Genomic DNA, 25,022 nt, shown 5'->3' on the forward strand with positions numbered 1-25,022 from the left:
TGTCCCTATGGCCGAAGATGAGCCTTTAGTCCTTGCCGTCGAGCCCCAGGCTCCGGCATGGGCGCAGCGCACCGTCCGTTTCCTCCAAACAAGGGAACTCCCTGAGGAAAGGGAAGAAGCAGAGAAAGTAGCCCGTCGGTCTAGCATGTACCAGTTTGTGGATGATGCCCTATACAGAAGGAGACCGAACGGCGTGAAATTGAAGTCCATTCCTCAGGAGGATGGACTGGAGCTATTGGTAGAGATACATGGAGGCATGTGTGGCTCCCACATAGGGTCAAGAGCCCTTGCCGGCAAAGCATTCCGGCAAGGTTTCTTCTGGCCCACCGCTCTCTAGGATGCAACTGCACTAGTAACCAAGTGTGAAGCGTGCCAGTTCCATTCAAAGAAGCTTCATCAACCAGCCCAAGCTCTTCAGACAATCCCTCTTTCCTGGCCATTTTTGGTCTGTGGGCTTGTCGGTGGGAACGACACCTATGGGATCACTGGAATCCCTTCTACGGTTGGCGGGCGCGGGGTTGTGAGAAGAGCAGGTTTAGGAGCTAGCACAAAGATCGTTTACCCAGGTTCGGGCCGCGAGGATGCGTAATACCCTAGTCCTGCTTTGGTGTGTATTTCGGAGTGTTCTTGAGCTCTCGAACTAACTATGGTGGCTGCATAGTTCCAAAGAGCCGAATCCCTCTCTGGTATGCCTCGGGCCTCCTTTTATAGGAAAAAGGGGTCACCACAGTGGCACACATGAGGTGGAAAGGTGTACAGTGCGCGAGCTTATCGCTCGGCATTACGGGACAAAGTGCATTCAATGTGCTACTTAGGTGTCCATTAGCTTTATCGGGGACGGGAACGAGGCTCGTCCCGTCCGTCGCCGCTCCGCCTCGCTTCGACACGCGCCCAGGTCAGCGATGTGTGCAGCGCCATGTAGGCAGGCAGGCTGCTGAGGTGGCGTGGTGGCAGGGCCTTCACGAAGATCTGCATGCCACCACGTAGGTGCTCGCTGAGTTGGTCTGGAAGTCGCCATCGCCACGCAGTTGCCTGCCCAGCTGGTTGGGCTGGCAGCTGCATGCGAACGGTGGAGGAGTCTTGGTTGATGCGGGCCTGGCTGTGGCCCCGCTGATGTCCTTGGCAAGGGTCTTGCCGGGGCCCCGGCAAGGGTCTTGCCATGGCGTTGCAGTCGTCCCCGGCAAGGCGCTTGCTGGGGGTCTTGTGGATTTCCTCGACTAGGATCCTGCCGAGGATCGCCGTCTGCTGGTCCTCATATGATCCTGTGTATTTATGATCTTGACAAAGATCTGCATGCCACCACGGAGGTGCCTCCCGAGCCCTGGTTCCAGTGTAGTTGTTGACGGCGTTTGTAACCCTTGGGCTCAAGGGTGGCTCGCTCTGCTGGCGTTGGGCAAGTTGCCCTGGCAAAGCTCTTGCCGGGGCCGCGGAGGTCGTCCCGGCAAGGGTCTTGTCGGGGGGGAGTCCACCTCGCCCCTTTGCTCTTTTATGCTTCTGGTCTTGGCGTTGCCTCGATTGTCTTGTGCTTCGGTTTCCCTCCTCTGCCCTGCTTAGTGTGGCCGTGGGCGCGGCTCCGACTGTCTGTGCACAACTAAAGGGGTAAAAAGGAGTTCCCCCACTTTTGTACACCAACAGGAGCCCCCAGGCCCGGGCCACACATAAGCGCGACACGTTGTTGGGCCAGGCCCAGAACGGTGCGCGGGCAGTCGGGCGGGATTTTTACTATGGTAACTTTTCGGCCGCTGCGCTTCCCCACGACCTGCGTTGAATGCGCGACGTGGAGGGTCTTGAGAGGACGCTCTCGGAGGCCAAGGCCCGGGAGGGGACCCTGGCCAAGGATCTGGAGGCCGAGAAGCAGCCGCGGAAGAACGAAGCCGCCAACCACAAGGATTTTGTGGAGGGCGAGGATCGCTGGGTCGGCCGCCTCGAAGACGTCGCCGGTAGGATCACCACGCAGCTGGCTACCATGGGGATGCCAAATGTGAGGTACACCCCGGAGCGCAACGTGAGCCCCAACGCCAAGCTGACCCTATTCTTCGAGGGTGTTCTTGGAGCCCTGGAGCATCTGCACTCCAATCGGGCGGCCTCTCTGGCCGATGAGGCCCGGAGGCTTTGCCGGGGTGCCATGACCAAGGTCCTCACCAAGGAGGCACACTGGAACCCTAACCTCGACTTCGACGCCACGCTGGAGAGCTTGCCAGAGGATGCGGACCTCGTGACGCTCAAGGAGCGTATCAAGCCCATCATCAGCCGCATCGACGGAATCCAGAGGGTGGAGGGCCTGCGCCGAGACTAGGCACCCCGTTTCTCATCGCCGCTGCAGGTTCACGACCAAGACAATTTCTATCTTTAGTTAGAACCGCAGCAAAAATTGATGTAATATAACTCTGCAGTACTTTTGATATTATGCACGTTACTTTCCAGTTCAATCCCCCCTTTGTATGTTCACCCTACGTTAATCGGGTAGGCTTGCCGGCGCGTAACCTAGGCCATGGGGCCTTGAGGACGGATCCCCAATAGCCTGCCGGGTATGCTCGCTGCCAGGCGAGCCACCTTACCGCCCTCAACGCGGCCGCTCGAACTGTCGAGCTTGACTCGAGTCAGAATTGAGAGCGTTGCTAATTGCGGAAGGCTACCCTGTCACTCTCGACGCGGCTGCTTGAGCTGTTGAGCGGACTCGAAATAGAGCAAGGGCGTTGCCAATCACGGAAGGGCCCCCTTGCGTTCAGGTTTTCCATACATAGGGCAGGACCTTCGAGGATAATAACCATATATATATAAAGAAATTGCTTAAAGTTTCACACAACTTAGCTTTTCTGTCGTTGCACGGGCGTCCACCGCATCTGCAGATGGTGCCGTCAAGCTTGGTCGTCTTCTTCCTTGGAAGCCATGGCGATGAAGAACTGCTATGCTAACTAATAGACCAGATTCTCCCAACTGCGCCCCCCTACCTGGCGCGCCAAAGATGTCAGTGGAAACGACACCTATGGGATCACTCGAATCCCTTCTACGGTTGGCGGGTGCGGGGTTGTGAGAAGAGCAGGTTTAGGATCTAGCACAAAGACCGTACCCAGGTTCGGGCCGCGAGGATGCATAATACCCTAGTCCTGCTTTGGTGTGTATTTCAGAGTGTTCTTGAGCTCTCGAACTAGCTATGGTGGCTGCCTAGTTCCAAAGAGCCAAATCCCTCTCCGGTATGCCTCGGGCCTCCTTTTATAGGAAAAAGGGGTCGCCACAGTGGCACACAGTAGGTGGAAAGGTGTACAGTGCGCGAGCTTATCGCTCGACATTACAGGACAAAGCGCATTCAATGCGCTACTTAGGTGTCCATTAGCTTTATCGGGGACGGGAAAGAGGCCCGTCCCGTCCGTCGCCGCTCCGCTCGCTTCGACACGCGCCCAGGCCAGCGATGTGTGCAGCGCCATGTAGGCAGGCAGGCTGCTGAGGTGGCGCGGTGGAAGGGGCTTCACGAAGATCTGCATGCCACCACGTAGGTGCTCGCTGAGTTGGTCTGGAAGTCGCCTGTTGCCACGCAGGTGCCTGCCCAGCTGGTTGGGCTGGCAGCTGCATGCGAACGGCGGCGGAGTCTTGGTTGATGCGGGCCTAGCTGTGGCCCCGCTGATGTCCTCGGCAAGGATCTTTCCATGGCGTTGCAGTCGTCCCCGGCAAGGCGCTTGCCGGGGGTCTTGTGGATTTCTCGGCTAGGATCCCGCCGAGGATCGCCATCTTCTGGTCCTCATCTGATCCTGTGTATTTATGATCTTGACAAAGATCTGCATGCCACCACGGAGGTTCCTTCCGAGCCCTGGTTCCAATGTAGTTGTTCACGGCATTTGGAACCCTTGGGCTCAAGGGTGGCTCGCTCTGCTGGCGTTGGGCAAGTTGCCCCGGCAAAGCTCTTGCCGGGGCCGCGGAGGTCGTCCCAGCAAGGGTCTTGCCGGGAGGGAGTCCACCTCGCCCCTTTGCTCTTTTATGCTTTTGGTCTTGGTGTTTGCCTCGATTGTCTTGTGCTTCAGTTTCCCTCCTCTGCCCTGCTTAGTGTGGTCGTGGGCGCGGCTCCGACTGTTCGTGCACAAGTAAAGGGGTAAAAAGGAGTGCCCCTACTTTTGTACACCGATAGGGCTCGATATACTGGGCCCCTTTCCCCATGCTGTCGGGGGCTTTGAGTACTTGTACGTCGCGATCGACAAGTTCACAAAGTGGCTGGAAGTGGAACCGGTGAGAAAGGTGACAACACAATCAGCCGTCATGTTTTTCAAGGGATTAGACTGCCGTTTTGGTGTGCCAAATAGAGTCATCACCAACAACGGCACGTAGTTCACGAGCCGCACCTTCATGTAGTACATCCAAGACCTCGGCGGCAAGGTTTTCTTTGCTTCTGTTGCTCATCGCAGAAGTAACGGCCATGTTGAGAGGGCGAATGCAGAAGTGTTGCGAGGCCTCAAGACCAGAACTTTTGATAGGCTACACAAGTGCGGAAGGCGCTGGATTGATGAGTTGCCAACGGTTCTTTGGTCAATCAGAACGACACCAAATTGAGCCACTGGCCAGACACCCTTTGCCCTGGTATACGGAGCAGAAGCATTTCTCCCCACGGAACTCATATACGGGTCGCGTCGAGTGCTCGCTTATGATGAGCCTGAGCAAGAGCAGTTGCGCCAAGATGATGCAACGCTCCTTGAGGAAGATCGTCTTCAGGCTGCTGTATGAGCCGCTCGCTACTAGCAAGCCTTGCGCTGCTACCATAGCTGCAAGGTTCACGCCCGAAGCCTTGAGGGAGGCGACCTTGTTCTTCGGTGAATCCAATCCGCCAAGAGTTCAAACAAGTTGACGACGAAGTGGGAAGGCGCTTATCGGGTTATATGAGTCACCATCCCCGGCGCAGTCCGCCTGGAGACTGAAGATGGCATTCCGGTGCGCAATTCCTGGAATAGCGAACATATTCGCTAGTTTTACCCCTAAGGCGCGGTTGCGAGGAGCCCCGACAACCCCCTTTTGTACTAGCCTTGCCAGCAAGGCATGTAACCCTATGTACAAAGCCAGGTGCAAACCCTGTGCACAGTCAGGGAAAGAAAACCCTTAGTATGTACAGTTTCCCGTTGATTTCCATGTTTGTGTGTATACGTATATACATGCTTGTCCAGGATATTGTACTGCTTTTTTATTCCAACAAATGTTAATGGACCACCAAGGTTCCATGCTCCTGTCCTCTCTTCTTTCCAGCCACGGCAAGGACGCTCAATTCCGCCAAGGACCCGGCTCCGGCAAGAAGTTAGGAAGACTGCCCGGCACGGTGATCCCCGGCAAACCAAACAGATAAAGTTCACCTCTTGCCCATTCATGTTCGTAACCTGTGACTTGTGCATTAGAAAACCTCGCCACTCTCTTTTAAACTCGGGTGCTCCCATCCCTGGCCTGAATGTTGCTTCGGACAGAATGGTCGTAGTAGCCTTTGCTAAAAGGAGATTGACGAGGGGCTGGACCCTTTGTCTGTAACCCGGCAGATGTGATTCTCCGGCAGGCACAGAGGGCACCGGCAGGATAGCTTGCCGGGAGAACTCGTTTATTTGCATTAAAGAGGCATTTCTCCTCTGCATGGACGTGTACATGCACGGGTTCCTAGCAAGGCTGGTCTTTTTCATTGACATGCTGATACAAGTACGAATGTTACAGGACTCAGGCATGGGCTCGAGAGATTACATTATTTAGAAATTAAGATTTGGCAAGTGCCTACAAGCTAAAAGAAAAATAAGTGCCCCGTGATCTCCGTTCCTGCCCCATTCCTCCCAGGTGCGGCAGGTGAAGGCAAAGAAGATGCGACGGGGAACGCGCCGATGAAGAGCATGGCGGGGATGGCCCTCGGCAAAGCGCATGGCCGAGGGAGGAGGGCGATGCAGATGATGGTGCTGCCGCCGATGGTCAGCCGGAGTCGGAATCGGCGTCCTCCTGCCCGCTACCATCGTCGTCGCTGTCGCTGTCCTCCTCGTCACTGTCGCTCGAGGAGGAGGTTTCATTGTCGGTGGAGCTCTCTGCGCGGCACCCTAAGCGGGTTCCCGAGCGCCCAAAGACCTTGATGGAGAGCAGGCCGTTCTCCATTAATTTGAACTGGAGAACGTGCCCCTCCGACAGGCTATGGGCACGGGCAAAGGTCTTCCACCCACGGCGGAGGTACATGATGTGAGGGGCGGGGAAGTCGACGTCGACTCGCATGCCGCCGTTCCCGCAGCCCCTCATATGCAGCCTCAAGGCCTGTGGCGGGTCAAACTCCATTATTCGAGCAAACGGGGTGGGGAGGCGGAGGTGACCGCACACTGGCTTGTACAGCCTGATGAAGAACTCGCGGGGCTGGTCTCCGACATGGCCCTCTATTGGGGGGGAGCCACTGGCAGAAGCGCGGCCGGTGCGCCGCCCCGTCCTCCTCTCCCCCGAGCGCCACGGCGGCCTCGGCCTCGCCCCCTCCCTCTTCCTCTCTCAGCGGGATCCACCGCCATGAGCTCCAAAGGAGGGGGGACACGTTGTCGAGCAGAAGCCCTCGTCGCCACCATTGGAGCGCCGACGCGCCCTCTCACCATGGCGAGTGGAAGAAAGGGACCAAGCAGGACGGAGATGAATGCAGAAGGATGCTGTCCCTCTCCCCTTTTTATAGAGGGACGGGGCCAGGTCTCGGCCCCCCAACCTGAGTGCGGCCGCCCCACTCGACCAATTCGGCCACCGGAGGCACAAGGAATCACGACCGACCCACTGCTGCAATCACCAACGCCCGGCTTCCCGCCTTGGCGTTAAGGCCCGTGCCCTCTGTATCCACCACCTACCATCCCTGAGGCATGGGGGACACGTGGCAGGCGAGCCAGAATTAAGAAGACAAGTGAGACGACCAATTCCCACCCCGTGATCGTGGGGCGCGGGCGCCATGAAGGCCACGACCCGAGTCCACTTTGTAAATGAGCAGCGCCCCTGCGGCTTCCTCTTTTTTATGGGGAAGACACGGGCCACCTCTTTACTGTTCACCGCGAGGTGACGCAAGCGTGCTGCGACCGTTCCATGCACGACCCCCACGTCATGCACTCAATGTGAATCGTGGGGAAGCGCAACTAGAGAAGAAGTTACTATGGTTAAAACTCTGCCACGCATGCCCGCGCACCGTTCTGGGCCTGGCCCAACAACGCTTCACTCTTATGTGTGGCCCAGGCCTGGGGGCTCCTGTCGGTGTACAAAGTAGGGGCCTTTCTGTACCCCTTTACTTGTGCATGGGAAGTCGTAGCCACACCTTCGGCCATGCTCGGCGGGGCAGAGGAAGGAAAGGTACGAGACTGCCAAGGCAGCACTCAAGCCAGAGGCATGAAGAGCAAAGGGGCAAGATGGATTTCCCCCGGGAATACCCTTGCTGGGGCGGCCTACATAGCCCAGCAAGAGCCTTGCCGGGGCAACTAGTCCAACACCAGCAAAGCCGCCACCCTTGAGCCTGAGAGTTCTGACACCATCGACATCATTGAGACCAACACTCGGGGGCGTCTGCGTGGTGGCATGCAGATCTTTGTGAAGACCAAAGGCCTGCAAGTCTAGATAAGAACTAGAAGACGAAGACCCCCGGCAAGATCCTTGCCGGGGACGGCCGAAGACCCCCGCCAAGATCCTTGCCGGGGACGGCCATGAGACCCCGGCAAGACCCTTGCCGGGGGCATCTGCGGGGCCGTGGCCAGGCCCGCACCTGCCAAAGTTTCGCTATCCCGCGGCCGTTCCGACATGGCAGCCAGCCCGCCAACTAGGCAAGCACCTGTGTGACAGCATGCAGCTTCTAGGCCAACTAGTCAAGCACCTGCGTGGTGGCATGCAGATCTTCGTGAAGACCCTCTCACCGCACCAGCACAGCGACCAGCTAGCCAGCATGGCACTGCATGCCTCATCAGCTTGGACGCGCGTTGAAGCAAGGCAAGGCGGCGACAGGCGGGGCATGCTCTGTTGTCGTCCCCGATAAAGCAAGAGGGCACGTAGGCATCGCATTAAATGTGTTTGTCCTACGGTGTCAGGCGATAAACCTGTACACTGTAGATACTTTCGACCTCCTGTGTGCCACTGTGGCGACCCCTTTGACATATAAAAGGAGGCCTGGGGCATACTGTGGAAGGATCGGACTTTTTGGACTGGGCACGCAGAGTAGCTAGTCCAAGAACTGAAGAACACAAGATAAACACAAACAAGCAGGACTAGGGTTTTACGCATCATTTGCGGCCCGAACCTGGGTAAAAATCCCCTCGCGTTGATTGCTAGACCTACTCTTTGCGCAGCTCCACACCCCCGCCAACCGTAGAAGGGATTCCCTGGGATCCCATAGGTGTCGTTCCCGACATACCTTGTTTCAACATGTATAAAGAACGACAAAGCAGAAAAGTACCATTCCTAAAATAATGCAACTGATTCATATTAACAGAGACATTATCTTAACAATACCATGGTTAAACATGTAGAAAGTGTTGGGGAACGTAGTAATTTCAAAAAAAATCCTACGCATACGCAAGATCATGGTGATGCATAGCAACGAGAGGGGAGAGTGTTGTCCACATACCCTCGTAGACCGAAAGCGGAAGCGTTAGCACAACATGGTTGATGTAGTCGTACATCTTCACGATCCGACCGATCAAGTACCGAACATACGACACCTCCGAGTTCAGCACACGTTCAGCTCGATGACGTCCCTCGAACTCCGATCTAGCTGAGCTTTGACGGAGAGTTCCGTCAGCACGGCGGCGTGGTGACGATGATGATGTTCTACCGACGTAAGGCTTCGCCTAAGCACCGCTACAATATTATCGAGGTGGATTATGGTGGAGGGGGCACCGCACACGGCTAAGAGATCCAAGAGATCAATTGTTGTGTCTAGAGGTGTCCCCCTGCCCCCGTATATAAAGGAGCAAGGGGGGAGAGGCGGCCGGCCAGGAGGAGGCGCGCCAGGGAGGAGTCCTACTCCCACCGGGAGTAGGACTCCCTCCTTTCCTAGTTGGAGTAGGAGAAGGGGGAAGGAGGAGGGAGAGAGGAAGGAAAGGCCCCCCCTCCTTGTCCAATTCAGACTAGAGGGAGCGTGCGGCTTGCCCTGGCCGCCCCTCCTCTTCTCCACTAAGGCCCATCTTGGCCCATTAAACCCCCGGGGGGTCCGATAACCCCCGGTACTCCGGTAAAATCCCGATTTCACCCGGAACACTTCCGATATCCAAATATAGGCTTCCGATATATCAATCTTTATGTCTCGACCATTTCGAGACTCCTCGACATGTCTGTGATCACATCCGAGACTCCGAACTATCTTCGGTACATGAAAAAACATAAACTCATAATATAACCATCATCGAACTTTAAGCGTGCAGACCCTACGGGTTCGAGAATTATGTAGACATGACCGAGACACGTCTCCGGTCAATAAACAATAGCGGAACCTGGATGCTCATATTGGCTCCTACATATTCTACGAAGATCTTTGTCGGTCAAACCGCATAACAACATACGTTGTTCCCTTTGTCATCGGTATGTTACTTGCCCGAGATTCGATCGTCGGTATCTCAATACCTAGTTCAATCTCATTACCGACAAGTATCTTTACTCGTTCCGTAATACATCATCCCGCAACTAACTCATTAGTCACAATGCTTGCAAGGCTTATAGTGATGTGCATTACCGAGTGGGCCCAGAGATACCTCTCCGACAATCGGAGTGACAAATCCTAATCTCGAAATACGCCAACCCAACAAGTACCTTCGGAGACACCTGTAGAGCACCTTTATAATCACCCAGTTACGTTGTGACGTTTGGTAGCACACAAAGTGTTCCTCCGGTAAACGGGAGTTGCATAATCTCATAGTCATAGGAACATGTATAAGTCATGAAGAAAGCAATAGCAGAATACTAAACGATCGAGTGCTAAGCTAACGGAATGGGTCAAGTCAATCACATCATTCTCCTAATGATGTGATCCCGTTAATCAAATGACAACTCATGTCAATGGCTAGGAAACATAACCATCTTTGATCAACGAGCTAGTCAAGTAGAGGCATACTAGTGACACTCTGTTTGTCTATGTATTCACACAAGTATTATGTTTCCGGTTAATACAATTCTAGCATGAATAATAAACATTTATCATGATATAGGAAATAAATAATAACTTTATTATTGCCTCTAGGGCATATTTCCTTCAGTCTCCCACTTGCACTAGAGTCAATAATCTAGATTACACAGTAATGATTCTAACACCCATGGAGCCTTGGTGCTGATCATGTTTTGCTCGTGGAAGAGGCTTAGTCAACGGGTCTGCAACATTCAGATCCGTATGTATCTTGCAAATTTCTATGTCTCCCACCTGGACTTGATCCCGGATGGAGTTGAAGCGTCTCTTGATGTGCTTGGTTCTCTTGTGAAATCTGGATTCCTTTGCCAAGGCAATTGCACCAGTATTGTCACAAAAGATTTTCATTGGACCCGATGCACTAGGTATGACACCTAGATCGGATATGAACTCCTTCATCCAGACTCCTTCATTTGCTGCTTCCGAAGCAGCTATGTACTCCGCTTCACACGTAGATCCTGCCACAACGCTTTGTTTAGAACTGCACCAACTGACAGCTCCACCGTTCAATGTAAATACGTATCCGGTTTGCGATTTAGAATCGTCCGGATTAGTGTCAAAGCTTGCATCGACGTAACCATTTACGACTAGCTCTTTGTCACCTCCATAAACGAGAAACATATCCTTAGTCCTTTTCAGGTATTTCAGGATGTTCTTGACCGCTGTCCAGTGATCCACTCCTGGATTACTTTGGTACCTCCCTGCTAAACTTATAGCAAGGCACACATCAGGTCTGGTACACAACATTGCATACATGATAGAGCCTATGGCTGAAGCATAGGGAACATCTTTCATCTTCTCTCTATCTTCTGCAGTGGTCGGGCATTGAGTCTTACTCAACTTCACACCTTGTAACACAGGCAAGAACCCTTTCTTTGGTTGATCCATTTTGAACTTCTTCAAAACTTTGTCAAGGTATGTGCTTTGTGAAAGTCCAATTAAGCGTCTTGATCTATCTCTATAGATCTTGATGCCCAATATATAAGCAGCTTCACCGAGGTCCTTCATTGAAAAACTCTTATTCAAGTATCCCTTTATGCTATCCAGAAATTCTATATCATTTCCAATCAGCAATATGTCATCCACATATAATATCAGAAATGCTACAGAGCTCCCACTCACTTTCTTGTAAATACAAGCTTCTCCAAAAGTCTGTATAAAACCATATGCTTTGATCACACTATCAAAGCGTTTATTCCAACTCCGAGAGGCTTGCACCAGTCCATAAATGGGTCGCTGGAGCTTGCACACTTTGTTAGCTCCCTTTGGATCGACAAAACCTTCCGGCTGCATCATATACAACTCTTCTTCCAGAAATCTATTCAGGAATGCAGTTTTGACATCCATTTGCCAAATTTCATAATCATAAAATGCGGCAATTGCTAACATGATTCGGACAGACTTAAGCATCGCTACAGGTGAGAAAGTTTCATCGTAGTCAATCCCTTGAACTTGTCGAAAACCTTTTGCAACAAGTTGAGCTTTATAGGCAGTAACATTACCATCAGCGTCAGTCTTCTTCTTGAAGATCCATTTATTCTCAATGGCTTGCCGATCATCGGGCAAGTCAACCAAAGTCCACACTTTGCTCTCATACATGGATCCCATCTCAGATTTCATGGCCTCAAGCCATTTTGCGGAATCTGGGCTCACCATCGCTTCTTCATAGTTCATAGGTTCGTCATGGTCTAGTAACATAACCTCTAGAACAGGATTACCGTACCACTCTGATGCGGATCTTACTCTGGTTGACCTACGAGGTTCAGTAACAACTTGATCTGAAGTTTCATGATCATCATCATTAACTTCCTCACTAATTGGTGTAGGTGTCACAGGAACCGGTTTATGTGATGAACTACTTTCCAATAAGGGAGCAGGTACAGTTACCTCATCAAGTTCTACTTTCCTCCCACTCACTTCTTTCGAGAGAAACTCCTTCTCTAGAAAGGATCCAAATTTAGCAACAAAAGTCTTGCCTTCAGATCTGTGATAGAAGGTGTACCCAACAGTTTCCTTTGGGTATCCTATGAAGACACATTTCTCCAATTTGGGTTCGAGCTTATCAGGTTGAAGCTTTTTCACATAAGCATCGCAGCCCCAAACTTTAAGAAACGACAACTTTGGTTTCTTGCCAAACCACAGTTCATAAGGCGTCGTCTCAACGGATTTTGATGGTGCCCTATTTAACGTGAATGCAGCCGTCTCTAAAGCATAACCCCAAAACGATAGCGGTAAATCAGTAAGAGACATCATAGATCGCACCATATCTAGTAAAGTACGATTACGACGTTCGGACACACCATTACGCTGTGGTGTTCCGGGTGGCGTGAGTTGCGAAACTATTCCGCATTGTTTCAAATGAAGACCAAACTCGTAACTCAAATATTCTCCTCCACGATCAGATCGTAGAAACTTTATTTTCTTGTTACGATGATTTTCAACTTCACTCTGAAATTCTTTGAACTTTTCAAATGTTTCAGACTTATGTTTCATTAAGTAGATATACCCATATCTGCTTAAATCATCTGTGAAGGTGAGAAAATAACGATACCCGCCGCGAGCCTCAACATTCATCGGACCACATACATCTGTATGTATGATTTCCAACAAATCTGTTGCTCGCTCCATAGTTCCGGAGAACGGCGTTTTAGTCATCTTGCCCATGAGGCACGGTTCGCAAGTACCAAGTGATTCATAATCAAGTGGTTCCAAAAGTCCATCAGTATGGAGTTTCTTCATGCGCTTTACACCGATATGACCTAAACGGCAGTGCCACAAATAAGTTGCACTATCATTATCAACTATGCATCTTTTGGCTTCAATATTATGAATATGTGTATCACTACTATCGAGATTCAATAAAAATAGACCACTCTTCAAGGGTGCATGACCATAAAAGATATTACTCATATAAATAGAACAACCATTATTCTCTGATTTAAATGAATAACCGTCTCGCATCAAACAAGATCCAGATATAATGTTCATGCTCAACGCTGGCACCAAATAACAATTATTCAGGTCTAAAACTAATCCCGAAGGTAGATGTAGAGGTAGCGTGCCGACCGCGATCACATCGACTTTGGAACCATTTCCCACGCGCATCGTCACCTCGTCCTTAGCCAATCTTCGCTTAATCCATAGTCCCTGTTTCGAGTTGCAAATATTAGCAACAGAACCAGTATCAAATACCCAGGTGCTACTGCGAGCATTAGTAAAGTACACATCAATAACATGTATATCACATATACCTTTGTTCACCTTGCCATCCTTCTTATCCGCCAAATACTTGGGGCAGTTCCGCTTCCAGTGACCAGTCTGTTGCAGTAGAAGCACTCAGTTTCAGGCTTAGGTCCAGACTTGGGTTTCTTCTCCTGAGCAGCAACTTGTTTGCTGTTCTTCTTGAAATTCCCCTTCTTCTTCCCTTTGCCCTTTTTCCTGAAACTGGTGGTCTTGTTGACCATCAACACTTGATGCTCCTTCTTGATTTCTACCTCCGCAGCCTTTAGCATTGCGAAGAGCTCGGGAATCGTCTTATCCATCCCTTGCATGTTATAGTTCATCACGAAGCTCTTGTAGCTTGGTGGCAGTGATTGAAGAATTCTGTCAATGACGCTATCATCCGGAAGATTAACCCCTAGTTGAATCAAGTGATTGTTATACCCAGACATTCTGAGTATATGCTCGCTGACAGAACTATTCTCCTCCATCTTACAGCTGTAGAACTTATTGGAGACTTCATATCTCTCAATCCGGGCATTTGCTTGAAATATTAACTTCAACTCCTGGAACATCTCATATGCTCCATGACGTTCAAAACGTCGTTGAAGTCCCGGTTCTAAGCCGTAAAGCATGGCACACTGAACTATCGAGTAGTCATCAGCTTTGCTCTGCCAGACGTTCATAACATCTGGTGTTGCTCCTGCAGCAGGGCTGGCACCTAGCGGTGCTTCCAGGACGTAATTCTTCTGTGCAGCAATGAGGATAATCCTCAAGTTACGGACCCAGTCCGTGTAATTGCTACCATCATCTTTCAACTTTGCTTTCTCAAGGAACGCATTAAAATTCAACGGAACAACAGCACGGGCCATCTATCTACAATCAACATAGACAAGCAAAATACTATCAGGTACTAAGTTCATGATAAATTTAAGTTCAATTAATCATATTACTTAAGAACTCCCACTTAGATAGACATCCCTCTAATCCTCTAAGTGATCACGTGATCCAAATCAACTAAACCATGTCCGATCATCACGTGAGATGGAGTAGTTTCAATGGTGAACATCACTATGTTGATCATATCTACTATATGATTCACGCTCGACCTTTCGGTCTCAGTGTTCCGAGGCCATATCTGCATATGCTAGGCTCGTCAAGTTTAACCTGAGTATTCCGCGTGTGCAACTGTTTTGCACCCGTTGTATTTGAACGTAGAGCCTATCACACCCGATCATCACGTGGTGTCTCAGCACGAAGAACTTTCGCAACGGTGCATACTCAGGGAGAACACTTATACCTTGATAATTTAGTGAGAGATCATCTTATAATGCTACCGTCAATCAAAGCAAGATAAGATGCATAAAAGATAAACATCACATGCAATCAATATAAGTGATATGATATGGCCATCATCATCTTGTGCTTGTGATCTCCATCTCCGAAGCACCATCATGATCACCATCGTCACCGGCGCGACACCTTGATCTCCATCGTAGCATCGTTGTCGTCTCGCCAACTTATGCTTCTACGACTATCGCTACCGCTTAGTGATAAGGTAAAGCATTACAGGGCGTTTGCATTGCATACAATAAAGCGACAACCATATGGCTCCTACCAGTTGCCGATAACTCGGTTACAAAACATGATCATCTCATACAATAAAATTTAGCATCATGCCTTGACCATATCACATCACAACATGCCCTGCAAAAACAAGTTAGACGTCCTCTACTTTGTTGTTGCAAGTTTTACGCGGCTACTACGGGCTGAGCAAGAACCGTTCTTACCTACGCATCAAAACCACAACGATATTTGTCAAGTTGTGATGTTTTAACCTTCTCAAGGACCGGGCGTAGCCACACTCGCTTCAACTAAAGTTGGAGAAACTGACACCCGCCAGCCACCTGTGTGCAAAGCACGTCGGTAGAACCAGTCTCGCATAAGCGTACGCATAATGTCGGTCCGGGCCGCTTCATCCAACAAATACCGCCGAACCAAAGTATGACATGCTGGTAAGCAGTATGACTTATATCGCCCACAACTCACTTGTGTTCTACTCGTGCATATAACATCTACGCATAAAACCTGGCTCGGATGCCACTGTTGGGGAACGTAGTACTTTCAAAAAAATTCCTACGCGCACGCAGATCATGGTGATGCATAGCAACGAGAGGGGAGAGTGTTGTCCACGTACCCTCGTAGACCGAAAGCGGAAGCATTAGCACAACGCGTTGATGTAGTCGTACGTCTTCATGATCCGACCGATCAAGTATCGACGTACGGCACCTCCGAGTTCAGCACACGTTCAGCTCGATGACGTCCCTCGAACTCCGATCCAGCCGAGCTTTGAGGGAGAGTTCCATCAGCACGACGGCGTGGTGACGATGATGATGTTCTACCGACGCAGGGCTTCGCCTAAGCACCGCTACGATATTATCGAGGTGGATTATTGTCGGGTGGTTGGTGCGACATATGCCAAGGGATGGCTTATCTGTGTGGGTGCCAATAAGACGTCGCCGGTGCCTGGAAACGGGATGAGGCGAAGACATGCACGCCGGCGGATCTTACCCAGGTTCGGGGCTCTCCGAGGAGATAACACCCCTAGTCCTGCTCTGCGGGGTCTCCGCATAGTCACTAGATCGGTGGAAGTAGCTACAATCGCTCCTAGAGCTGTTTTGGGGTTCAAGGGAGAAGAAGAACAAGGCTAGCTCTATCTTCTCTCTATCTATCGTGTGTGTGTTATGTTTAGAAGCCAACTATGATCAGAGGCCAACCCCTTTGCATGGGCGCTCCGGGGGGTTTATATAGGCCTACCCCCGGGGGGTACAATGGTAATCCGACTGGGAGCTGGTCCTAGCCGTCAGTGTCTACGCTTGCCGGCTTCTCCGCCGGCAATTGGGCCCCCCCGGCTGGTGGGTCCCGCCGGCTGCCGGCTTCTTGGTCGACAGGCCGGCCCCACCGCCTAGGGTCTTGTCGGCGGCTGCTTACTGTAGCCTAGCCTCTGATGACGAGGGCTTTGTCGAGGTAAGCGTGGCTACAGTGGGCCGCCTTGGGGGCTCTCACTGTAGCCTTACCTCGTCTTGTCTCCTTAATGGGGCTCCTGCTTCGAGGAAGGGAGTAGCCGGCTTCTGGGAGCCGGCTACGCCCTTGGCCGACTGGGAAAGGCCGGGCCACCTCCACGCCTCTCTCTGGCTGAAGGGGCCCGCCGCCCGTGGGCCGTACGGGAGTCTGTCGTGGATGACGTCGAGGCTAGCATGGCTACAGTGCCGAGCCGCACGGGAGACGGCCGTCCCGTACGGCCTCCTGTAGCCATGCCCGCCTCGGGCTTCGGGGGTAGTGGGCCGCACTGTGGCCACACCCCGTCTTGTCGCCGTTATGTGGGAACAGCTTTGGTGGTTGTGGTCTCGGCCGGCTCCTAGGAGTCGGCGTCCTTCTTGGCCGGCTTCTTGGAGTCGGCCACCCCGTAGTCGTCCTGGGGAGGGGTTGCTTGAGGCTGGGTCGCCTTCCGGGAGTCGGCTTCAGAGGTAGCCGGCCAGGGAAGGCGGCCCAAATGCTTGGAGTGCTTGAAGGCCCAAAGGCCTGATAATTTTTCTGAAGAACCAGGGGTAGTCGGTTGGGCTACCCGTGGCCATTTACTCCGACAGTAGTCCCCGAAGCTGATTGGGCTTCGAGGTGGAGTAGGGGTTGAGAAGCTCGATCAGCTTCCTATCTTGACAAGCCGGTAGCTGGGAGCCGGCCCTGGTCAGGCGCGCCGCCTGAGTCGAAATCTTCCGGAGTCGGAGGGCGGGAGCCCACTGGCGCGCGCGGCGGGCCGCAGGCCGGCCACTGGCCGTCTGCGAACCACGTGGCCGGAAAGCCTGCCAGCCCACGCACGTGACGGGACGTCGCCGCAGGGAGGGGGCCCGCCACGTCCGTGGCCCTGCCCAGGCGCGGATCCTTTGAATCCCGAAACCGCCGGCACGTTCCGTGCGGCAGTTTCGGCTCGCATTTATGCGCAATAATCGCGAGACGTGGGGGGAGCAGGCGCAGTTAATCCCACGTCTCCCCCCACGTCCGGCCTGTTCGGCCTTGTGAGGCTATAAGTAGGGGGAGGTGGAGGGCGGCAGGCCCTCGCACGCTCCTCCTACTTCCACCGTCTTCTTCCTCTTGCCAGTTCTTGCGACAGCACCTCGCCGCCGCGCTCTTCCACCGCACGCTCCTCCGCCGCCGCGCTAGCTTTCGCCATGCCTCCCGCCACGGAGCAGTATGGCGGGGATTGGGACGACTCCAACGTGCACGAAGACCACGTCGAGTTCCTCCGCCAGACACGGCAGTTGCCCGGCGCGGACAAAGTGGAGGTCCGTCGCGCGCCGGCGAGGGAAATCAGGCCGGAGCCGCAGGAGGGCGAGCGGGTGGTCTTCCGCTCGCACTTCTTGCGCGGCTTCGGCCTGCCAGTGAGCGCCTTCTTCCGCTCATGGATCGACTTCTATCAGCTCCAGCCGCACCATCTCACCCCCAACGCGGTGGTGCTGCTGTCCGCCTTCGTCACCCTGTGCGAGGGCTACCTCGGCGTCCTCCCCACCCTTGAGCTCTGGGGGGAGTTCTTCCAGTCGAAGCTGGGCACGCGCATGCGGGGCGTGCCGGCTCAGACTGGCGCCTTCATCGCGTCGCGGAGATCGGTCGCCGACAACCCCTTCCCCGTCATCACGCTGATCCAATCGGTGAAGAAGTGGCAGAAGTCGTACTTCTACGTGCGGAACATCGCTCCACGGGGCGACTACATCAACCTGCCGGCTTACGTAGCCGGCCCACCGGCGGGCAGGCTGCCCCAGTGGTCCTTCCGGGCTGTGACGCTGACGCCGGCTGGAAACGCCGCCATCGCCCGACTGCGGGTGATGGTCCAGTCGGAGGGCCTGACGGGGCCCGATCTTCTGGCCGCGTTCGTCACGCGCCGGGTTCTTCCGCTCCAGAGCCGGCCTCATCTGATCTGTCAGATGAGCGGCCAGCTCGATCCGAGCCGGATGTGCACCAAGGAGATGCCGCAGGAGGAGGTGGCCTTTATGGTGAACTACCTTGCGAACTGCAAACTCTCCGTGGAGTGGCAGTTCGGCAAGGAGCCATACAGCCGAGCCAACCCGCCGCCTACGGTATGCTCTCCTTGTCTCTTCTTTTTCTCCTTGTTGCCGAGCACCTCTTGGCCGACTCTGACTTAGTCGGCTTGTTCTTCGACAGAGCCCTCTGCTTCGGCCGGCCGGCGGGTCAGACGCGGAGCGCCGTTTCGTCCCCGACCGGACCGAACATGATCTGGATGACCCCGACCTGAGGGCGGTCGGTATGGACGATGACGTCGAGCCGGGAGGTGGCCAAGCCGGCGGCGAGGCAGGCGGCTCCGGGCTCAGCGCCACCTTTGACGACTGGCCAGACGATGATGAGGCCGAAGCCGTCCCGCGCCGCCAGCCGGCGTCTGGACGCGGCGCGGGTTCCTCTGCTGCACCGCCTGCTCGGGGCGGAGGGCAGAAGCGTCGCGCCGCCCAGGGTCTGTTTGGCAGCCGAACGAAGAAACCCAGAGGCGGGGCGGCAGCCACCAGGCGGGAAGAGGCCGCCGCGGAGGCGGCCCGCTTCCGCAAGGTGGTGAAGCAACCGCAGACCGTGTCGGCGTAAGTCCGAATCTTTCTTTGTGTACTCTCTTTCTTTCTTTCTTTGGTGGTTCTTGAACTCTCGTCTTTTTCTTCAACGATCAGAGCTCCGTTGTCACTTGAGCGGGCGGCTGCCGGCTCCGTCGTTGAGTCGCCAAGGGGCTCTGGGAGCACCACCCGCCGCGTGGACCCCCGCGCCGACCTCCAGGAGGCGACGGAAAGGAACGCGCGGGAGGCGCGGGAGGAGCAGGAGGCACGGGAGGCGGAGGCACGGAAGGCGGCCGCCGCCCAGGCGATACGGGAGGAGGAGGCGGCGAAGGCACTCGCCGAGGCCGCAGCCAGGGCCCAAGCAGAGGCTGAGGCCGCGGCGGCGGCGGGGGAGGTTTTGATGGTCACCCCGCTGCGCGTCATGGCGCCTGGGGACATGGAGCCCTCGCCAGGGGGAGCCAGCGGCGACCAGCCAGGGCTGGGGGGAAGCGGCGACGACGTCATCATCTTGGAGAAGGCGCCGGAGCCGACCCCGCCAACTGGGGCGGCCCAAGGCGGCCGGCCTGATCCGCCGCCTGCACAGTCGGCGGAGGGCGAGCCGGCCGCGAGGGCTGAGGTGGCGGTCCGGGTGCCGCCGAGCCGGCGCGCGGGGAAGGCCGCGTCGGAGCCACAGAAGGCCGCGTCGGAGCCACAGCCGGCCGTGGGCTCCAGCTCGTCGGCCCGAGACGCGGAGGCGGCCAGCGCTACCTCGGGGTGGACGCCAGGCGGAGGGACAGCCGTAGTGAACGTGGCTGCACAAGACGTCCGGACCCGGCTCCAAAGCCAAGCCGCGGCGCTGAGGCAGTTCACCGACGAGTTCCTCGCAACGCGGGCGGCCATCCGGGTTAGTATTCCCATCTTGTTTCTTCTTGATCTTGATTTCTCTCTTGATCTTGATTTCTTCCGTGGGGGCGCGTCAGCGCACCCACTGGGTGTAGTCCCCGAGTTCCGAGTCGGCTGCTGAGCAGGCGGCTTGGAACTTCTTGGAGGTTTGCCTTTGCTGTTTTTGTTCTCACTTCGGTCTTCTGTCCATCTTGCAGGACTACCACAACCTTCGAGCGGCCGCCTTCAACTCCCAGGCTCGGGAGCTGACTCAGAAGACCGCCGACCTTACTGAGAGCCGAGGTACGTGATTTGTTCTTTATCTCATGTGGGGGCGCGTCAGCGCACCCACTGGGTGTAGTCCCCGAGATTCGGGCCGACTGCTGAGCAGTCGGGTCGGATCTTCCTTGACGACTTCTTACTGTTCTTCTTCTTCTGCCGTTTCTGCAGCGGCCAACGCCAGTCTGAGGGCACAGCTGGGGGAGTCCCAGACTGCTCTTCGTGCCAAGGACGCCGAGCTCGCCGCCTTGGTGCAGGAGCGCGACCGCCTGGTCAAGAAGCTGGCCGACCAGGAGGAAAGCCATAAGGCGGCACTGAAGGCGGCGCAGGACCGCGAAGCCACTCTCCAGGCCGAGTTCGAGACGGAGGCGGCCGGCTGGGCTGAGGCCAGGCAGACTCTGGTCTCCGGCTATGGCCAGATCGAAGATCTGGTTGACGGTAAGCCGCCTACCTCTTCGTCCTTTCTTGCCATCTGCCACTTTGGCTTGTTTTCTGATTTTGGTGTTCTTTTCTTCCTTTCTTCTTCTTCGCGCAGAGTATTTCCCTGGCTATTCGACTGCCGCCAACCAGGCCATCGAGGCCCGTCGCCAAGCGCGAAGGCAGGCCGGCTTTGAGATCTCGCCAACCGCCGGCCGCTCGCTGGAGGAACAGCTCCTGGCGATCCAGGCTCGCATCCAGCCGGCTCACCGGCTGCTCCGCCGGCTTCAGCGTGCCGGGGCGCAGGTCTTGGCCGCCCTCTGGCCCGGCCAAGTGGTCCCTCGCACCCCCAGTCGGACTGCCGACTGGCTGGAGGTGGCAGTCGGCCGCTTCGAGGCTTGGAAGGCCTCGGCGGCTCGCTCCGGCGCCAGGCGGGCGCTGGAGTTCGTCAAGGCTTGGTATCCCACCCTGAGCCTGGACCAGCTGGCTACCTGGCGGCAGCAAGCCGACACGGAGCTGGAGCCGGCGCGGCCGGCCATCATTCGGCGGGCTTCGGCGATCGCCGACTACACCGACACCAGCGTCTTCGCCCCCGAGGTGGACGACAATGGAGTCGCCCAGCCGGAAGAGTGGTTCGGGCTGGACCCGGCGTACGGTGAGGACTCGGCGGAGGAGATCGACTCCAGCGACGAGGGCGAAGAGGAGGAGGAGGAGGGTGAAGACGCCGAGCCGGCTGGTGGAGTAGCCGGCCAGCCTCAGCCTGACCGCGCCTCCAGCACTACGTCGCGCGCGAGTGCGTCTCCTGCCGCAGGTGGTGGTCAAGCCGGGGCCCGCTAGTCGGCCACTCCTTCAGCCGGCGAGGCCGCCTTCACCGACCAGCTCGGCCTCCATGTCGCGCCCTAGTCTGCCGTCTTTTGCTTTTCCTGTCTTGTTACTCTTTAGAACAATGTTTGGTTAAATTCGCACAATTCCACCCACTGGGTGTATTCGAACTTATGTCTGTTGCCGGCCTGTTGGCGGCTTTATGTATATATAGCTTATGCAATTGGCTTTCCTTGTACTTTTGCTTTTTGTCCTTCTGCTTTTTCCTTTGCCGCCCTCCCTTGGTTGCCGCCTCCCCAGTCCAACAGTTGCTCTGCAATCTGTAGCCGGGGGAGTGCTTGGCCGATTGGGGGAGGGGAAGTACTCTAGCTTTGTTGGACTAAAGCTAAGTTTTTAGGAAGCCGGCCAGCCGGCTGTTCTGGCGGCCGGCAGGCATGTTTGGAGGCCGTCTTTTTGCTATATAGGTTCGTTGTTCCTTAGCCATTTTTCGTGTGGGCGTCCTTTCTGTCTTTCCTCTTGCTAGTCGGACAGTCAGTTCTTTGAGCTGCGACTTTCAACAAGAGAGGACTCGGGAGCCGGCGCACTACTTTTCTGACTTTAGGAAAAACTTTCGATATAGCTCAAGGCGGCCAGTCCCCGGGCCGACTAGTCGAACCCGGTGCCGGACAAAAATTCAAAATGTAATAATACATTCATGGATATGACACTCGTCATTCATAGATAAATAAAAGGCAGTCCCCGAGTACTGTTCGGGGGGCCTGTTGGTTTGTACTTAATACAAAAGGGGTAGCGTGATACATACTGCTTTTCAGCTGTAAAATCGTCTTAGGAGGTTTGCGTTCCATGGTCGCTCCGACTCCTTGCCGGAGTCGTCTCTCTTGCGTGCTCTTGGTTTTTGCGCGTCGATCAAGTAGTAGGAGTCGTTGCCGAGTGCCTTGCTGACGACGAAGGGGCCTTCCCAAGGGGCCGAGAGCTTGTGCTGGCCGGCTGTTCGCTGGATCAGCCGGAGCACAAGGTCGCCCTCTTGGAAGGATCTTGGCTTGACCTTGCGGTTGTAGTAGCGGCGCAGCCCTTGCTGGTAGATGGCGGACCGGCTGAGTGCTAACAGCCGGCCTTCTTCCAGTAGGTCCACGCCGTCTTCTCTTGCTTCTTTGGCCTCCTCCTCCGTGTACATGGTGATCCGAGGCGAGTCGAACTCGATGTCTGTTGGGATGACAGCCTCGGCACCGTACACGAGGAAGAATGGAGTGAAGCCGGTTGACTTGTTGGGTGTAGTGCGCAGGCTCCAGAGGACAGCCGGCAGCTCTTCGAGCCAGCAGCCGGCCGATCGCTCCAGTGGTACAACCAGTCGGGGCTTGATGCCGGAGAGGATGAGTCCATTTGCTCGCTCGACCTGGCCGTTTGACTGCGGGTGGGCAACGGACGCTAAGTCCAGTCGGATGCCCTGCGTCGCGCAGAAACGTGCCAGTGCTCCTTTGGCGAAGTTCGTGCCGTTGTCGGTGATGATGCTGTGCGGCACGCCGTACCGAGTAGTGATGTCGGTGATGAATGTAACGGCAGTCGGCCCATTGAGCTTCTTAATCGGCTTGGCTTCGATCCACTTTGTGAACTTGTCCACAGCAACGAGTAGATGTGTCAGGCCGCCGCGGGCTGTCTTGAAAGGGCCCACCATGTCCAGTCCCCAGACGGCAAAAGGCCAGGTGAGGGGGATGGTCTTGAGTGCAGAAGCCGGCAGGTGTTGCTTGGAACTAAAAACTTGGCATCCTCTGCAGCTCTTGACTATTTCTTTAGCATCCTCCAAGGCAGTCGGCCAGAAGAAACCATGGCGGAAAGCCTTGGCCACAAGGGATCTTGAGGCTGCGTGGTGGCCGCACTCGCCTTGGTGGATGTCTTTGAGGATTGCCACTCCTTTTTCTGGCTCGACACAACGCTGGAAGACTCCAGTGACGCTGCGCTTCACAAGCTCTCTGTTGATTATTGTATATGCTGCGGCTCGTCGTTGCACTAGTCTTGCTGAGATCTCATCAGCCGGCAGCTCTCTGCTGACTAGGAACTTGAGGATGGGCTGGGCCCATGAGGGAGCTGTGACTTCTTCTTCTGTTAATGTGGCCACCATGACTCGGGTGGGTGGGTTGGGTGGCGTTGAATTGGAGTCGGCCACCGCTTCTTGTGTCGTTGCAGTCCCCGGGCCGACTGCTGCAGTCCCCGGGCCGGGTTCTGAAGTCCCCGGGCCGGGTGCGACTACGGCAGTCCCCGGGCCAGTTGTCGAAGTCCCCGTGCCGCCTGCGGGATTTCTCCAGTCGGATCCGGCTGTATCTGGCGCAGGCGGTACGAAGATGGAATCCGACTCTGGAGACGGCTTGATGGACGGCTTGAGGAGGCGCTGGAGGGAGACGCCAGTCGGTATGGCTTGTCGGGTGGAGCCGATCCGTGCTAGGGCATCTGCTTGGTCGTTGTCGGCCCTTGGCACGTGAAGGAACTCGCACCCTTCGAAGTATCCGCTTATCTGCTGGACGAGGAAACGATAGCTCGCCATGTTCGCGTCCTTGGCGTCCCAGTCGCCAGATGATTGCTGGACCACCAAGTCTGAGTCGCCGTAGCACAGGATCCGGCGTATGCCAAGCTCTTTGGCTAGCCGGAGCCCATGTACGAGCGCCTCGTACTCGGCCACGTTGTTGGAGGCGGCGAAGTGGATCTGCAGCGTGTACTTGAGCTTGTCGCCTTTGGGAGAGGTGAGGACGATGCCGGCTCCCAAGCCGGTGCGCATCTTGGACCCGTCAAAGTGCATCCGCCAATGGGTAGAGTCGGGAGCCGGCGGTAAGTACTGGGTCTCGGCCCAGTCGACGAGGAAGTCGGCCAATGCTTGCGACTTGATGGCGGTGCGGGGTTGATAGAAGATCGTGTAGGGCGCCAATGCAATGGCCCATTTGGCCACCCGGCCGGATGCATCCCGGCTGCCTATGATCTCGGCGAGCGGGGCAGTGCACACGACCGTGATGGGGTGCTCTTGGAAGTAGGGCTTCAGTTTCTTGGCAGCGAAGTACACCCCATAGCACATCTTCTGGTAGTGCGGGTAGTTTTGCTTTGAGCTGGATAGTACTTCGCTGAGATAGTAGACCGGCCTCTGGACTAGCTGGGCTCGGCCTTCCTCCGGGCGCTGGACCACAACAACAGTGCTGACGACTCGGCTAGTCGCGGCGATGTAGAGGAGCATGGGCTCCTTCTCAGTCGGCGCAGCCAGGACAGGCGGAGTGGTCAGCATTTTCTTCAACTCATGGAAGGCTTGGTCGGCTTGATCATTCCACTCGAAGTGAGTGGACTTCTTCATGAGTCGGTACAAGGGGAGAGCCTTTCTCCTAGTCGGCTGATAAAACGATTCAGGGAGGCTAAGCAGCCAGTGAACTTCTGCACATCTCGCAGCTTGGTGGGAATCTCCATCCTCTCGATGGCCTTGATCTTGACGGGGTTGCACTCAATGCCGCGTTCGGAGACCAGGAAGCCTAGCAGCTGGCCGGCTGGCACTCCGAACACGCACTTCTCGGGGTTGAGCTTGATCTGGAATCGGCGCAAGTTGGCGAATGTTTCTTTCAGGTCTTCCAGCAAGGTACCGCGCTTCTCTGTCTTCACCACAATGTCGTCTACGTAGACGTGGGCATTTCTGCCGAGTTGTTTCAAGAGACATTTCTGCATGCAACGCTGAAAGT

Source organism: Triticum aestivum, chromosome 6D, assembly GCF_018294505.1.
Source record: "Triticum aestivum cultivar Chinese Spring chromosome 6D, IWGSC CS RefSeq v2.1, whole genome shotgun sequence".
NCBI classification, from domain to species: domain Eukaryota; kingdom Viridiplantae; phylum Streptophyta; class Magnoliopsida; order Poales; family Poaceae; genus Triticum; species Triticum aestivum.